Here is a 6,000-nt window from a genome sequence, read left to right as displayed (position 1 = left end):
AAACAAATGCTTTTGCAAATGGATTTATCAAATAAGTAATACTGGCATTACTGGTCAATATCGTCAGTTTTCGGATAAAATTGGATTGAAGATCGAAAATAAAGCTTGATTAAGAAATTCAATCTTTATAGTCTTGTTGTATTCGTGTTTATTTTGTATTATTTTACCGTATTTAAGATTGTTTGTATTACAGTAATCATCCCAAAATGCGATTCATTTCATTCGACGCATTAATTTGTAGAACTTCATGCAACAACCATAACGTTTTTCTTGCGTAAAAATTAAACATAATATCGTTGTTTTGTAGCAGTATTAATTGAAGATACAATTGATTTAATTTTATATTCAAGCTATTTTTCATTGTGAACGTTTTAAAAGAAATTGGTTATACAAATGTATGCTATTTTCTATTGCGGATTAAACCACTATTACACATGCGTCACGTAAACCTGAACTGATCGCAATTTACGATGCTTTTGAAGCCCGACGCCATAAAAATCTATTTTTATATATAACTTTAGATGATTCTGGCCATACGTTAATATCCCTAAAGGGTCAAGATTTAAACAAACTTGAATCAACACTACCTGATGATTTTGTCCTACGTATTTCTATGTAAATTTGATGGCCGATTGTGGTCCCCCGTCCCCTCCTTGGGGATCCGGATCTTAACATTTTCTATTCTACAATTTTTCAAATTTTTCAGCTTTTTTGGCTCAGCTGAAGATGTTAAAGATGGCATTAATTTTCACTAATTATCCCCCCTGGAAAGAAGGTGTCCATCATTTGAACAAACTTAAATGCACTTCACCCCAGTTGGTAAATTTACTTGAAACTAACCAAGTGCTTTTGCAGAAGACGAAATTATCAAAAAAAAGTTTGGCGATGTCTATCAATGGAAAATTTTGACCAGATAAGCACAGTTGAGCCATCACTCAAATGGGCAAATAAGAAAGTTACATTTTATAAAGGGTACAACTGTTTTTTTATTATTATTTGTCTGCAAATATTCTTTTTTATGAAAAATAAAAAGCATACATTTAAAATTATATTTTGAAGCAAATGTTCAAAAAGCTAATGCAGTTTCATTGTAACAACATCAAAAAAATCTCTCAAGCTTGAATATCTTTATTTAAATATCATTCATTAAATATGTGGACATTTTGCACACGCAGAGTAGATACACACGAACTGCAAAATTTGCACACAGATATTTCAACAAACATATAATGCTTGTTAAACATAATTTATACACTAAAATAGTAAATTTAACTAAAAAATTATTGCATATCATTCATTCATTCATTCATTCATCTTTTATTTCCTCTGTTACAGAGATTTTTGACATGACAATGACATATAAATTATAACTCAATCACAATGTGAGAAAAAAAGGAATACATATTGTAAGTAATAAAAAAATAGAACAAAAATACACAAAACTGAAAAAAGCAGAAAATATTACACATATGATACACTATTTTATGTAAAGGATAGCCATCCAAGCAGAGAGTGGGGACGGTGGGGGGTTATCCATTTACAAATCTGAGATTGCATTGTCTATTGTAGAGTGCACAAGAGGAGACGGTGTGTACGTAATTCTAAACTGGATTTCTTTTTCTGCTGACAATATTGTAAGTGGTGGTCTTCCATGAAGAATGTTGAATAACTCATCTTCAGGAAGACCACATAACCTCTCAAGGTGAACGTTAAACGATTCTGAGAGAGAGTTCCACCATATGTTATGTTGGTTCAAGAGGGCTGGACAGGATATTGTCGCGTGTGAAAAAACGTCTGTAATAGGGTAACTGCATAACATACATGTAAACGGATTTTGAGCGGGTTTTGATGCAATAAGTTTGCAGATGAATTTAAAGTTTCGAATTTCGTTGAAAGAATCTGCAATTTTCCACATGTTGAAAGGTTTCGATGTACAAGATACAGCATTAAATCTGAGAAAATCTGGGTCAAACTCAGTTCGATCGTTGCGTTGGAGAGTGTGGTTTTTGTGAACAGCTGAACGCACTATAGATTTCCATGATGATTTTGATGGGAACGATCCAGAAGAGAGCCAGGTATTCAAGTAAGGTGAGAGTTCATACGTCTGAAGAAGGAACAATGCATCCGGAATGAATCCCATTTGGTCTCCAGTTCCAGTTAGTTGATAGAGGAAGGAAAAAAGGCGTGATGTAAAGATCTTTTTTGAAAGATAGTTGAGATCTAGTCTACAAAGTCTGCCAAAGAAAAGAAGTTTCCTGGTATCAATCTCCACAGTGATTGGTAGAAGACCCATGAGTTGTTCACAAATATCTGATCTGGTAAGTTTAGGAAGCTTCAAAACTTGTTTGCATATTCCGTGTTGGAGTGTGTTGAGGCGTCTTATATCTTGGTTCAAAATGTTTCCACAGTTCACAACCATAAAGAACGGATGGCATGACTATAGTTCTATAGAGATGAGACATCGTCACTGGGTTTACAAGAGATATATTCATGTCAAAATTAATGTAAATGATTTCCAACCCTTGGAGCAAGCGTTGAACTCGAGATCTATGATTTAGTATTGTTGCTAATAGGAATTCCTAGATGTTACATAGACGTTTCCGTATATATTGTTAAAAATCTCCTAAGTTAATGTCTTTTTCTGCAGGATGACTTTGGCCTTTAGCACGGAATTATACTATATATTCAAATATATATATATATATATATGTATCATATATATATATATAGAGATAATATATATCTGCGATATATATATAATTGGTATAATATAACAGCACTAGTGTGGTTTGAGTTCTTGGGTTGTAGTTCATTTAACAAGTCGTTAATGAAAACAAGATAGAGAAAAGTTGAAAGAACATCTCCTTGTCTGACACCTTGTTGTACGGGGAACCAAAGAGACATAGTTTGATTAACAATTACAGCGCTTTCAGTGTTGATATGACAGTCGTCGGTGATTTTCCAGATTTGACCTGAGATGCCTAATTTATGTAATTTGAACATCAAACCTTGCCTACAAACAGTATCAAACGCTTTACTTGTATCTAAAAAACTTATGTAGACATTACTTCCCATCTCAAGATTGTGATACAGAGTTTCATGTAGATTAAATGATGCTGTAAGACATCCTAATCCTTTCTGAAAACCTTGCTGTTTTGTATTTGGAAAAAGGTTGAGACAGTTCCAAGGAAGATATTTTGACAGAGATGATTTTTTCGAATATTTTGAAAAGACAAGGCAACAGGGCAACTGGGTGGTAGCTGTTACATGAGTGTTTCGGTTTGGAACCTCCTTTATATATGGGAGCGATTAATCCGCGTTTCCACTGTAAGGGTACACAACCGACACTAATTACAGCGTTGTACAGTTTGCTGAGACAAGCAACTATGGAGGTGCCGGAATGAAGAACGTGTTCATTGGTAATATAGTCGACACCAGGTGCTTTCCTGCGTTTGAGAGAGGATATGGCCGTAATGACGTCACTATGCGAGATTAAAGTGGAGTTATCGGAGAAGTCGCACTCTTCCTTGACACGCATGTATTCTGAGATTACTGTGTCTTTAAACTGATCATCGAACTTTTTGTTCTCGCTGTTTTTATAGATATTTTCAAAGAAATCAGCGAAGGCATTTGCTATCTCGTATGGCTCCGAGCGGATTTCCCCGGAAGCTTCACGGATCTCAGGAAAAAATCTGGAAGATCGTGGGCGCCTTTGCTTGACTAGTTTCCAGAATAGACGCATGTCAAGTTCAGCTGAATCAGTGTTGATTGCTTCATCTATTTCGCGATATTTGACTGGAGGGAAATGTCGTATTCCTTATCATGGGCATTTCTGAAAGCACGTTTAGCTCGCTTATATTCGTGGTATGAGTCGAACTGCATACCTCTGGGTCTATCTTGGATCCAAACTTAGCTCGCTCTGTCACATGAAATTCTTTGACAGCCTTCGTCCACCCGGGTTTAGTATGTGGGTTAAACTTGGATGTAGGAATACAACGAGTAGAGATAGATGATAATATTTCTATCACTGCTTGATTGAACTGTTCAATATCATCAGCAGAGTGAATGTCAATATTAGTCAGTTTTTGCAGTTCAGCGTCGGTGCACAGTTTGTATTCCGTTATAGCCTCTGTGCTAGCTTTATGCCACGCTAGGAGTTTACTGGAAGAGTCTTGCAAGATAATTCGTTTAGTTTGAAAATGAAGGGTGCACACTAGAGGTAAATGATCGGATGTTAATGATAAAGATCCTTCTTTAAGAATCTCGTAATGACTTACAGTGGCATCATGATTAAAAAGAATGTAATCTAACATATATTATATTGGTATAAAGTAACAATTCGCCCTGAATATATATATAAAAATATATATATGATCTATAAGTTATATAAAAAATAGATGATTTTGCATCATTTGTGTGTAATTCACGAAGTAAACTTGCGTTGAAATCACCAGCAAAAATAACATCGCCATACTGAGAATAATACTCGTATATACCGTACATAATGTCTACAATGTATATATAATGATTAATGTCGCTATATATGGCAGATAAACACCAAAAATATAAATATATTTATATATATATATATACAAGATATTTGAATATCCTGTATTATGTTTATATAGCATATTTTTGATTAAGATATATTCCCCCACCGCCAAATGGAGATATAAAGCATGCAGTTGTTTATCACTATGAAGTTTAACAACACTAAAGTAGTTTGTATGAATACTATCAAGGTAAGTTGCGGAATAATTGTTAAGTTTATGTTCACATATTATGGCAACATCACATTGATTTTGTCTAGTACAGCGCAGACTGGTAAGGTAGACGAAATAATACCCCTGACATTACAAGTTAATATTTTAAACATTGGAAATGATAATGAGAACAATAACAACAACACAATATATGCTGTTAACAATATAATAATAGTGTCATTTTATTTTGTTTCATTGTTGTATTGGGAGTCCCAAACTCGGATGTCCGCTCCTCACAGATTTTGCTCCAATCGCGAAAACTGTGCCATTTTCTGCAGCTGATGCCCTCTGGCCAGAAATCGGGTGCATCGACGATTAAAGCGTCTTGCGGGGAGACATTGACTTTATTTCAAATATCATATATATATATGGAAGCATGCTCAGGTAATGTAATTCAAGTTTGTTCAAATCATGACCCCTAGGGCGGGGCCAAATTACCAAAGTTTTACATAGAAATGTATAGGAAAATTCTTTAAAAATCTTCTTCTCAAGAATGACAAAATGTAATTCATCATATTCATATGGAAGCAATCAGGTAGTGTAGTCTCAAGTTTGTTCAAATCATGACCCCCCGGGGTAGGGCGGGGCCAAAATGGCCGACCAAAATTTTACATAGAAATATATAGGAAAAATCTTTAAAAATCTTCTTCTCAAGAATGACAAAGCCAAATTCATCAATTTATAAGCATGCTCAGGTAGTTAATTTAAATTTGTAACTCATGACCCCCAGGGGTGGGTGGGGCCAAAATGGCCGACCAAAGTTTTAATATGTGTATAATTCTTTAAAAATCTTCTTCTCAAGAAAGACAAATACCATAATTGATCATAAATGGAAGCACATAGTGTAATTCAAGTTTGTTCAAATCATGACCAACAGGGCTTGGCCAAAAATTTTACATAGAAATATAAATGAAACTTCTTTAAAAATCTTCTTCTCAAAAATAGCAAACACACAAATTGATCATATTTATATGGAAGCATCCTCAGGTAATTAATAAAGTTTGTAAATCATGACCCCCCGGGGTAGGGCAGGGCAAAATGGCCTGACCAAAGTTTTACATAGAAATATATAGGAAAATTCTCTAAAGATCTAAACTCAAGAATAGCAAAGCCATGATTGGTCTTGGGACTAATTTAAGCTTTTCAAGTATACATTTCTGCTTTTTCCTAGCCACAGTGCTCAGGTGAATGTGGCCCATGGGCCTCTTGTTCTTTGACTTATCATTTGCTAGAAAAA

Source organism: Saccostrea cucullata, unplaced genomic scaffold (genome assembly GCF_032062105.1).
Source record: "Saccostrea cucullata isolate Sc308-1 unplaced genomic scaffold, CSIRO_AGI_Scuc_v1 ctg10879, whole genome shotgun sequence".
In the NCBI taxonomy this organism is placed as follows: Eukaryota; Metazoa; Mollusca; class Bivalvia; order Ostreida; family Ostreidae; genus Saccostrea; species Saccostrea cuccullata.
Note: the sequence above shows the minus strand (reverse complement) of the source record.